The following is a 12,086-nucleotide window of genomic DNA, read 5'->3' on the forward strand; positions in this document are numbered from 1 at the left end:
TGTTTGTGATGCAATTGTAAATGGGATTGATTCCTTAATTTCTCTTTCTGATGCTTCATTATTGGTTTATAGAAATGCAACAGATTTCTGTACATTGATTTTGTATCCTGCGACTTTACTGAATTCATGTATCAGTTCTAGTCGTTTTTTTTTGTTTTTTTTTTTTGTGGAGTCTTTTGGGTTTTCTATATATAGTATTGTGCCATCTGCAGACAGTGAAAGTTTTACTTCTTCCTTGCCTATTTGGATACCTTTTGTTTCTTTTTTCTGTCTGACTGTTGTCGCTGGGACTCCCAGTGCTATGTTAAATAACAGTGGTGAGAGTAGACATCTCTGTCTTGTTCCTGACCGTAAAGGAAAGCTCTCAGTTTTTCCCCCATTAACGATGATATTAGCTGTGGGGTTTTCATATATGTCCTTTATTATGTTGAGGTATGTTCCCTCTAAACGTACTTTGTTGAGGGTTTTCATCATGAATGGATTTTGTACTTTGTCAAATGCTTTTCCTGCATTTTTTGAAATAATCATATGGTTCTTATCCTTTCTTCTATTAATGTGGTATATTGCATTGACTGATTTGAGAATATTGAACCACTCTTGCGACCCATGTATAAATCCTAGTTTATTGTGGTGAATATTCTTTTAATGTATTGTTGAACTAGGTTTGCCAGGATTTTGTTGAGAATTTTTGCATCCATATTCATCAGGGATATTGGCGTGAGTTCTTTTTTTTAGTGGAGTCTTTATCTGATTTTGGTATCAGAGTAATGCTGGCCTGATAGAATGAATTTGAAAGTTTTCCTTCCTTTTCTATTTTTTGGAATACATTGAGAAGAATAGGTATCAACCCTTCTTTAAATGTTTAGTAGAACATGCCTCTGAAGTCATTTAGCTGTGGACTTCTGTTTTGATTACTGATTCCATTTCTTTTCTGATTATCAGTCTGTTCAAGTTTTCTATTTCTTCTTGTTTCAGTTTTGATGTCCTGGTTAACTCATTCGTTGTTTAGTAGCATGTTGTTTAACTTCCATGTATTTGTGGTCTTTCCAAATTTCTTCTTGTGGTTGACTTCTACTTTCACAGCACTGCTGTCAGAACAGGCCCATGGTGTAATTTCACTCTTTTTGTATTTGTTGAGACCTGTTTTGTGACCTATATGTGATCTATTCTGGAGAATGTTCTGTGTGCACTTGAAAAGAATATGTATTCTGCTGTTTAAGGATGGAATGTTCTGAATATGTTAAGTCCATCTGGTCTAGTTTGTCATTCAAAGCCATTGTTTCCTTGTTTATTTTCTATTTAGATGATCTCTCCATTGATGTAAGTGGGATGTTAAAGTCCCCTACTATTTTTGTGTTATTATCAATTAGTTCCTTTATGTTGGTTATTAATTGTTTTATATATTTGGGTGCTCTCATGTTGAGTGCACAAATATTTACCATTATTATATCTTCTTGTTGGATTGTCCCCTTTATGATTATATAATGCCCTTCTTTGCCTCTTTTTATGGTCTTTGTTTTAAAGTCTAGTAGTATAGTTGACACACAATGTAACATTACTTTCAGGTATACAACATAGTGATTCAATATCTCTATAGGTTATGCTATGTTCACCACAAGCGTAGCCACCATCTATCCCCATACATTACTATTGCAATATCATTGACTATATTCCTTATGCTGTGCTTTTGATTCCCACGTCTGTTTTTTTTTTTTTTTTTTTCTTTTTAGGAGTTAAAATATGTTTCTCCATCTTTTTTCAGGGAAGTCAGTAGTGCTTTGAATGACGTCTGTGTTCTGATTCTTCTAAATTCTTGTTTAAGTTTGCCTCTCTGATTTGAAATTTATCCTTTATTACTGGCCCTGATTTTTACAAAAGGATTTTCCCCCAACTAACCCTGAATAATCATACAATCACAGCTTTTAGCTTTCATGAGTCCCATTACCATTCAGCCTCAGTTAATCACTGTCTCCCAAGACATAGATTCTGATTGTCAGCATCTACTTTGAGTGAAAAATGGTTGAAATGTTTTCTCCATTTCAACACAAGAAAGAACTCTGCTTTTTAAAATTGCGCTTTAATAATTCCTGAAATCAGAATGATAACAGACCTCCATGAACCTGAGAAAGCATTTCATACTTCCAGAAAAGAGGAAAGAAGTGAAGCAATGGTGTTACTCAGGCACAGTTGGAGGAAGTGCCACTAGAGCAAGGAGTAAATCTCAGAGAAAGTGAGTGATGCAGGAACTGGCAGCAGAAAAGTGGGTTTCCTGGGAGCAGGAACATTTGTAAACCTTTCCCAGTTATGGCTGTGCTTTCTAGCTAGGTTAATATAAGGAATTGTGAAACAAAACTATATGAAGAATCAGTGATGTATAGTGAAACAAACGGGACTGACTTTTAATAGCTTGACAGATGGGGTACTGTTGGAAGGAGGGGCTGGCATCACTATCCTACTCTTCTCTCCAACATCATTCTCCCTCTGAGTCCCCAGAAGTTTAGAGATAGGAGTAGTGTGTGTGTGTGTGTGTGTGTGTGTGTGTGTGTGTGGTGGTGATTGGAGGTTCTTTCCTATTCCCAGGCCATTAGATAGCTCCACTTCCCTCTTCTTTTTTTCTTCTCCAACTCCTTTCCAAAAGAGTAAAAGAAGCATTGCCTTAGACAGGTTTAGAGAGACTAGATAAGTCCATGACCTAGATGTGCAAACAAAGCTGACTTGATTACCTGGTTAATTAAACAGTTGCTGTGTCAGAAGCACCACTGTCAGAGAAGCTCTGGGGTTGCCTTTCATCACTTTAAGCTTATATATTCTGAGGTCTCCATCCTTCCCAGCAAAGAGGAGAATTAAATGTCCGCATTCCTAAACCACTAACAGCATGTGCAGTGCCCCACCCTGAACATGTGTGCCTGCCTTCATATTCTCAGGATGAGTTGCAATGATGGCACAGACATGGGGAAGACGTTGAGGTGTTCCCCAACCTTGAAACAGGAAATAAGCTTGCCAACCATATACTGAATAAAGTGGTGCTTAAGAAAGGCCTCTATTAAAGTGTTTCTTCTTGGGAATGTAAGGGCCTTTATGGGAGAACTTAATCTTTGATGTAATAAAACAATGTACAGATAGAAAGAAATAACAAAGATTAGAGTATAAATAAATGAAATAGAAAATACAAAAACAATATAAAATATTTAATGAAACTAAGAATTGGTTTTTGCAAAAGATAAACAAACTTGACAAACCCATACATAGACTAATTAAGAAATAAAGAAAGATACAAATAAATAAAATAAGGAGACATTACAAGTGATACCATAGAAATACAAAGGATCATAAGAGACTACTATGAACAATTATATACCAAACTACTGGATAATATAGAAGAAATTGATAAATTCCTAAAACAATACAATCTACCAAGACTGTATTATGAAGAAATATAAAGACTAAATATACATATAACTAGCATGGACATTGAATCAGTAATCAAAAACTACCAAAGAAAAGTCCCAGACCAGATGGCTTCATTGGTGAATTCTACCAAACATTTAAAGAATTAATTCTAATTCTCACATTCCTCTAAAACATTAAAGAGAAGAGAACACTTGCACACTCATGTTATAAGGCCAGCATTACCCTGATACCAAAGCCACCTAAAGGCACTACAAGAAAAAAAACACTTCAGGCCAATATCCCTGATGAGTGCAGATGTAAAAATCTTCAACAAAATACTAGCAAACTGGGGCACCTGGGTGGCTCAGTTGGTTAAGTGTCTGACTTCGGCTCAGGTGATGATCTCGTGGTTTGTGAGTTTGAGTCCCATGTCAGCTCTGCACTGACACCTCGGAGCCTGGAGCCTACTTCAGATTCCATGTCTCCCTCTCTGTCTGCCCCTTCCCTGCTTGTGTTCTCTCTCTCTTAAAAATAAATAAATAAATAAACATTAAAAAAAATACTAGCAAACTAAATCCAATAACACATTAAAAGGGTCATACACCATGATGAAGTGGGATTTATCACTGGAATGCAAAGATGGCTCAATAAATGCAAATCAGCTAATGTGATATATCACATTAACAGAATAAAGGATAAAAATCACATGATTATCTCAATACATGCAGAAAAAGCATTTGACAAAATTCAGCATCCTCTCATATTAAAAACTCTGAACAAACTAAGAAGGAAATACCTCAACATCATAAAAGCTATATATGAAAAACCCATAGCTAACATCATATTCAATGATAAAGAAAAAAAAAAACGCTTTAATACTCGGAAAAAAGCAAGGATGCCTACTCTCACCACTTCTATCCAACATAGTACTAGAAGTCCTAGGCAGAACAGTTAGGCAAGGAGAAGTAGTAAAAGGCATCCAAATTGGAAAGAAAAAAGGAAAAATGCCCCTGTTTGTGAATTACATGATCTTACACATATAGGAAACCCTAAAGACTCAAAAAAAAAAAAAAATACTGTTAGAACTAATAAATGAATTCAGTACAATTGCAAGGTACAAAATAAACATACAAAAATCAGTTGCATTTCTATATAGAAACAGCAAACTATCTGAAAAGGAAGTTAGGAAAATAATGTCATTTACAATAGCACAAAAAGAATAAAATACTTAGGGATAAACTTAACCAAGGAGGTGAAAGACTTGTATACTGAAAACTACAAAACATGGATGAAAGAAATCAAAGAACTCACAAAAAAGTGGAAATACATTCCATTTTCATGGAAGAGAAGATTTAATATTGTTAAATTTTCATACTGCCAAAGGCAATCTACAAATTCAATGCAATCCCTGTTAAAATTCCAGTAACATTTTTCAGAGAAATAGAAAAAAAGTTCTAAATTTCCTATGGAACCACAAAAGACCAGGAATAGTGAAATCAATATTGATAAAGAATTCTGAACAAAACTGAAGGCCTCACACTTCCTGATTTCAAAATATATTACAAAGCTTACAGTAATCAAAGCTGGTATGATGCTGGCATAAAGAGACATATTGACCGTATAACTGAATAGAGAAACCAGAAATAAATCCAAGTATATAGAGTCAACCAATCTTCAAAAAGGGTTCTAAGAATATACAATGGGAAAAAGAGTTCCTTCAACAAATGGCCCTGGGACAACTGGATATCCACATATGAAAGAATGAAATTGGACCCATATCTTACAACAAACACAAAATTCAACTCAAAATGGTTTACGCTTAAATGTAAGACCTGAAACTATAAAACTAGAAGAACACAAATGAAAAGCTTCATGACATGGGTCTTGTCAGTGATTCCACAGATGTGACACCAAAAGCACGGGTAACAAAATCAAAATAAACAAGTGATACTACATCAAATTAAACACTTCTGCACAGCAAAAGAAACAATAAGCATAATGAAAGAGCAAAAGAGCAACTTATGGAATGGGAGAAAATATTTGTAAACCATATACAGTAAAACTTTGGATTGCAAGTAACTTGTTCTGCAAGTGTTCTGCAAGATGAGCAAGCATTTCTAATACATTTATTTATTCATTTTTATTTAAATCCAAGTTAGTTAACATATGGTGTAATAATGATTTCAGGAATAGAATTTAATGATTCACCACTTACTTATAACACCCAGTGTTCATCCCAACAAGTGTCCTCCTTAATGCCCCTTGCCCATTTAGCCCATTCCTGCACCCAAAACCCCTCCAGCAACCCTTAGTTTGTTCTCTATATTTAAGAGTATCTTATGGTTTGTCTCCTTCTCTGTTTTTATCTTATTTTCCCTTCCCTTCCCCTATGTTCATCTATTTTGTTTCTTAAATTCCATGAGTGAAGTCATGTGAAATTTGTCTTTGACTGACTTATTTAGCTTAGCATAGCACACTCTTGTTCCATTCACATTGTAGCAAATGGCAAGATTTCATTCTTTTTGATCACTGAGCAATATTCCATTGTATATATGTACATCTTCTTTATCCATTCATTAGTCAATGGACATTTGGGCTCTTTCTATAATTTATCTATTGTTCATGGTGCTGCTATAAACATTAGGATGTATGTGCCCCTTTGAATCAGCTTTTTTTGTATCCTTTGGATAAATACCTACTAGTGCAATTACCAAGTTATAGGGTAGCTCTATTTTTAATTTTTTGAGGAACCTCCATACTGTTTTCCAGAGTGGTTGCACCAGTTTGCATTCCCACCAGCAGTGGAAAAACGTTCCTCTTTCTCTGCATCCTCGCCAACATCTGTCATTTCTTGAGTTGTTAATGTTATCCATTCTGACAAGCATGAGGTGGTCTCTCATTATGTTTTGATTTGTATTTCCCTGATGATGAGAGATATTGAGCATCTTTTCATGTGTCTGTTAGCCATCTGGATGTCTTCTTTGAAAAACTTTCTGTTCATGTCTTTTGCCTACTTCTTCACTGGATTACTTGTTTTTTGGGTGTTGAGTTTGGTAAGTTCTTTATAGATTTTGGATATTAATCCTGTATCGGACATGTCATTTGCAAATGTCTTCTCCCATTCCTTCAGTCGCCTTTTAGTTTTGTTGATTGTTTCTTTCGCAGTGCAGAAGCTTTTTATCTTGATGAGGTCCCAATAGTTTATTTTTGCTTTTGTTTCTCTTGCCTCCAGAGACATATCTAGTAAGAAGTTGCTGTGGTTGAGGTCAAGGACATTGTTTGCCTGTTTTCTCCTCTAGGATTTTGATGGCTTCCTGTCTTATGTTTTTGTCGTTCATCCATTTGGAGTATGATTTTGTGTATGGTGTAAGCGAGTGGTCCAGTTTCATTCTTCTGCATGTTACTGTCCAGTCTTTCCAACACCATTTGCTGAGGAGACTTGTCTTTTTTCCATTGGATATTCTTTCCTGCTTTGTGGAAGATAGTTGGCCATACATTGTGGGACTCACGGTGGTTTTACATAGTATTAAGCTTTTGTTTATTATTTCATTCAGTCAGCAAACATTTGTTGCGAACCTGCCAGGAGGCAAGTACTCAGCAATATTTTGGAGAGGGGTTAAGTAAGACCCCTGTCTTCAAGATGCTAATAATAGGCAAGGCAAACACATTTTCTCTGAGTTGAAATAGTGCAAAAATAATGGTGTGTACAAAGTAGAACAGACACATAAAGGAAATGATAGAAATGCTCAGAGCTCAAAAAGCCTTCTAATACAGGGTGTACACAGAAAGACTCTTACAGGGTGCATTTGACAAAAATGGGAAACCTCCAGAGATTCACCTACCCGAAAGTTCTAAGAACTTTGTCAAGTGGAGACTTGTTCCCTTAACCAGTAAGGAAGGCAGTAATTTACTGTGCTGTTGACATAATTTAGGTGTTGTCCACTCTTCCTGCCGTGATTCCATCAAATGGAGGAGCAGATGCTAAAGAACATTTCTCTTCTTTTCTTTACTTTGTTTTTTCTTTCAAAAATCACTCACAGGGCAACTGAATGCTCAAGCAATAGGTGTTAGAAAAAAAGAAGTAGTATCTCTGTGCAGTCAGAAAGAGTCTGTGCTCTGTTAACAGCATAACGTTTATGAAATCAAGTTCCAGTACCTGCTGGATCAGGCTGATGTGCGAACTAGCTTTCCACGGCCCCTCTTAATCATTCCTGGGTGATTTGCCAGGGCAGATATTTTATCATGAATACAAAGAGGATGAGAACTATTCTCCTAATATATTCATTACTTGCCACACCATGCTAGTAAATAATATGCATGTGATAATTTGAGAGACACAGTGTTCCCATTGCTCTTTTTTTTATTCTTGGAACTCTGTCTTTCATAAATGCTACAAAAATCAAAGGCAAAATTACCTCAAAATTTGATTTTACATTCCTCCTACTCACCCTTGCTGGTTCTCACACAACACACATAGTACATTTTTCATGTGGCCAGTGGTTTTAGACAGAACAGCCCCTTCAATTCATACTCTTACTATAGAATGTTCTGGAATAGCTCCATGAAGACTCATTCATTTGTTGATTTACAAATATATAGTAAGCACCTACTCTGTGCCTGGTATTATGCTAAATCTATGCTATGTTTGCTAGAGCGGTGAGAAAGATGGAAACATCTGATTCATGGGCAGTTGTTTTTTGGGGTTGTTTTCAAACTCTTCCAAAATCTGTGGCATCATATAAAGACAAAAGAGAAGACGATATGAATTTTTTAAAGCTTATTGAGAGAGACAAAGACAGCGTGATTCAGGGAGGGACAGAGAGAGAGGGAGTGAGAGACAATCTCAAGCAGCTCTGTGCTGCGAGCACAGAGCCCGATGTGGAGTTCAAACTCACGAAACCATGAGATCATGACTTGAGTGGAAACCAAGAGTCAGATGCTTAACTGACTGAGCCTCCTAGGCACCCTGAAATGGATATTTTAAATAGATACGGATTAATAATGAATGAGAGAACCCCAAAGCTCTTCAGGACACATTTCAGTAGACAGCCATGAGTAAATTGATAAGCTGGGAAAAGAGCATGATTGAGCCCATGGATTTGGGGAATAAAACCCCACTTATAGACTTGATTTTTTGAAAAGAGATGCATAGGTCAGTTTTCTTAGAAATAAGTGAAAATATAAGTGTGTTTTACTGAGAGTAGAGTTTAATTCATGTGTATTTAAACCATCAGTATGTTTTAGTCTTTGTGAACTTTGCTCAACCTCAGTCTTTTCATCTTCCTTAGGATACTGAACAAAATTATTTTTGTGGTACCTTACACCTCTAAAATTCTACCTTTTTAAATCCTGTCTTTTTCATAATGCTTTCCTAATCTCCATGGCTCCATGTGGAATTTCCCAATTTTGAACCTTAATATGGTAATCTGTTAGAATTGTATTACACTGTGTGCCATTGCAAACCTGACTGACAGGAGCTGAAGCAAATTAGGAGGTTTTTTTGTTTTGTTTCGTTTCACTTTGCTTTTTTTCTCAGACATTAGAATCCAGAGGTAGGTATTTCATGGTTGATGAAGTAGCCAAACAGTGGCATCAGAACCCAGGTACCTTTAATCTTTCTTTGTAAGCATTCATGATCCAAAGTCAGCTGTTCAATCCACAGCTTCAAGTCTGAGCTCAGACAAGAAGGGATATCAAGAAGAGCAAAACTCAAGGGCTGGGTGAATCATCTTCCTTTCAAAGAGCTTGTCTAGAAGTTCTTAGTGGCATTTGCTTAAATCTCTTTGGTCAAAAGGTATCACATGGCCATACCTAGGTGTAGGGGAAGCTGGGGAATGCTCTTGTCTTTGGTCAGGTACACTGATGCACTAAAACAAAACAAGGGTTGTATTGGTAGGAAAGGAAGGGGAAAGGGATATTGGATAGGCAGCTTGAATCAGTTGCTGAAGGTTATTCAGATATAATATTCAAAATAATGTTAAACAGGTCTGGTATAACCACTGACCAATCAGAACAGATTCTGGCCAGCATGCCATAGCAGTACATGCTAGCTAAATAGCAACCCTCCTATTTTTCTTCTTGGAGTTACAGTCATTGCACAGTTGCCTTCCCCTTCTTCCCCATGTAATAAAGCCTAAGCCCATCCCTAACAGGACTATACTTTGCATATATTTTTTATATTCCCCAGGAAAGCAACATTTACCTAGGTAAGCATTCATTTTGTTGAAAGGAGTTGAATTATTCATATTATAATCCAAAAATGAGACGACCAGACAAAGAAATGTTCAAGTTATTACCATTACATTTCCCCAGGAATGGATGACCCCCAAGAATGGTGACTACATAATCCTAAATGCCAATTTAGTACAATTGACCATAAACTGGCAGATTGATATGGGCTTTTAAAGGTTATTCAAATCTCTTACGACTATTCAAAAGTATTATTATAGACTTAAAAAAGAAAAAAAGAAAAAGCAGTTCTACCCAAAGTGAAAAGCTACAGGCATAATAGAAGTTTAGAAGACCTTTCTCCTCATTCATTAGGTTGAATAGAATTTAAAAGGAGTCACCTACACCATGTTAAAGATCAAAGAGAGTCAGTCTTTTAATGAGTTACGACTGGTTCTTTCAGCCTCTAATAAACCTAATAGTGTATTATTTCTATTTTGCTCAAATCTTGAGTAACCATAATGCTCAGAGTTGGAGATGGAGAATTTTACTTCATTTCATTTTCTTATAAACTTGACATTAACTCATAAATGCATGTCTCAATTCGTATTCTTTAATTTTTTTTTCCAACGTTTTTATTCATTTTTTGGGGGACAGAGAGAGACAGAGCATGAACGGGGGAGGGGCAGAGAGAGAGGGAGACACAGAATCGGAAACAGGCTCCAGGCTCCGAGCCATCAGCCCAGAGCCTGATGCGGGGCTCGAACCCACGGACCGCGAGATCGTGACCTGGCTGAAGTCGGACGCTCAACCGACTGCGCCACCCAGGCGCCCCTCAATTCGTATTCTTTAAAAAAAAGTTCTATTTGTAATGTTCATGGTTTTATTTTCACCAATTACATTTTTTCAAGGGCTTTTATTTTCTCTACTCATTTTCATTTTATTTTTTGAGTATTAATATCATCCATTTTTATTTTTAAATCAGTTTAAATTTGCTTTATTAATTAGAGATAATACCGTTTTTCAAAATTAAATTACCATACGGGATAGAAGAAACATACTTAAAGATCATAAAAGCCATTTATGAAAAGCCCACAGCTAACATCATCCTCAACGGGGAAAAACTGAGAGCTTTTTCCCTGAGATCAGGAACACGACAGGGATGCCCACTCTCACCGCTGTTGTTTAACATAGTGCTGGAAGTTCTAGCATCAGCAATCAGACAACAAAAGGAAATCAAAGGCATCAAAATTGGCAAAGATGAAGTCAAGCTTTCGCTTTTTGCAGATGACATGATATTATACATGGAAAATCCGATAGACTCCACCAAAAGTCTACTAGAATTGATACATGAATTCAGCAAAGTCGCAGGATACAAAATCAATGTACAGAAATCAGTTGCATTCTTATACACTAACAATGAAGCAACAGAAAGACAAATAAAGAAACTGATCCCATTCACAATTGCACCAAGAAGCATAAAATACCTAGGAATAAATCTAACCAAGGATGTAAAGGATCTGTATGCTGAAAACTATAGAAAGCTTACGAAGGAAATTGAAGAAGATTTAAAGAAATGGAAAGACATTCCTTGCTCATGGATTGGAAAAATAAATATTGTCAAAATGTCAATACTACCCAAAGCTATCTACACATTCAATGCAATCCCAATCAAAATTGCACCAGCATTCTTCTCGAAACTAGAACAAGCAATCCTAAAATTCATATGGAACCACAAAAGGCCCCGAATAGCCAAAGGAATTTTGAAGAAGACCAAAGCAGGAGGCATCACAATCCCAGACTTTAGCCTCTACTACAAAGCTGTCATCATCAAGACAGCATGGTATTGGCACAAAAACAGACACATAGACCAATGGAATAGAATAGAAACCCCAGAACTAGACCCACAAACGTATGGCCAACTCATCTTTGACAAAGCAGGAAAGAACATCCAATGGAAAAAAGACAGCCTCTTTAACAAATGGTTCTGGGAGAACTGGACAGCGACATGCAGAAGGTTGAAACTAGACCACTTTCTCACACCATTCACAAAAATAAACTCAAAATGGATAAAGGACCTGAATGTGAGACAGGAAACCATCAAAACCTTAGAGGAGAAAGCAGGAAAAGACCTCTCTGACCTCAGCCGTAGCAATCTCTTACTCGACACATCCCCAAAGGCAAGGGAATTAAAAGCAAAAGTGAATTACTGGGACCTTATGAAGATAAAAAGCTTCTGCACAGCAAAGGAAACAACCAACAAAATTAAAAGGCAACCAACAGAATGGGAAAAGATATTTGCAAATGACATATCGGACAAAGGGCTAGTATCCAGAATCTATAAAGAGCTCACCAAACTCCACACCCGAAAAACAAATAACCCAGTGAAGAAATGGGCAGAAAACATGAATAGACACTTCTTTAAAGAAGACATCCGGATGGCCAACAGGCACATGAAAAGATGTTCAGCATCGCTCCTTATCAGGGAAATACAAATCAAAACCACACTCAGGTATCACCTCACGCCA

General features: G+C 36.6%; 1 protein-coding gene across 6 annotated transcripts in view; it reads left to right on the plus strand.

Moving 5' to 3' along the window:
• PRLR (prolactin receptor) overlaps nucleotides 1-12,086 on the plus strand; it is a 165,280-nt gene that overhangs the window by 87,486 nt on the left and 65,708 nt on the right. The gene's annotated exons all lie outside the window — the stretch shown is intronic.

This window comes from Leopardus geoffroyi, chromosome A1 (genome assembly GCF_018350155.1).
Source record: "Leopardus geoffroyi isolate Oge1 chromosome A1, O.geoffroyi_Oge1_pat1.0, whole genome shotgun sequence".
Taxonomy (NCBI): Eukaryota; Metazoa; Chordata; class Mammalia; order Carnivora; family Felidae; genus Leopardus; species Leopardus geoffroyi.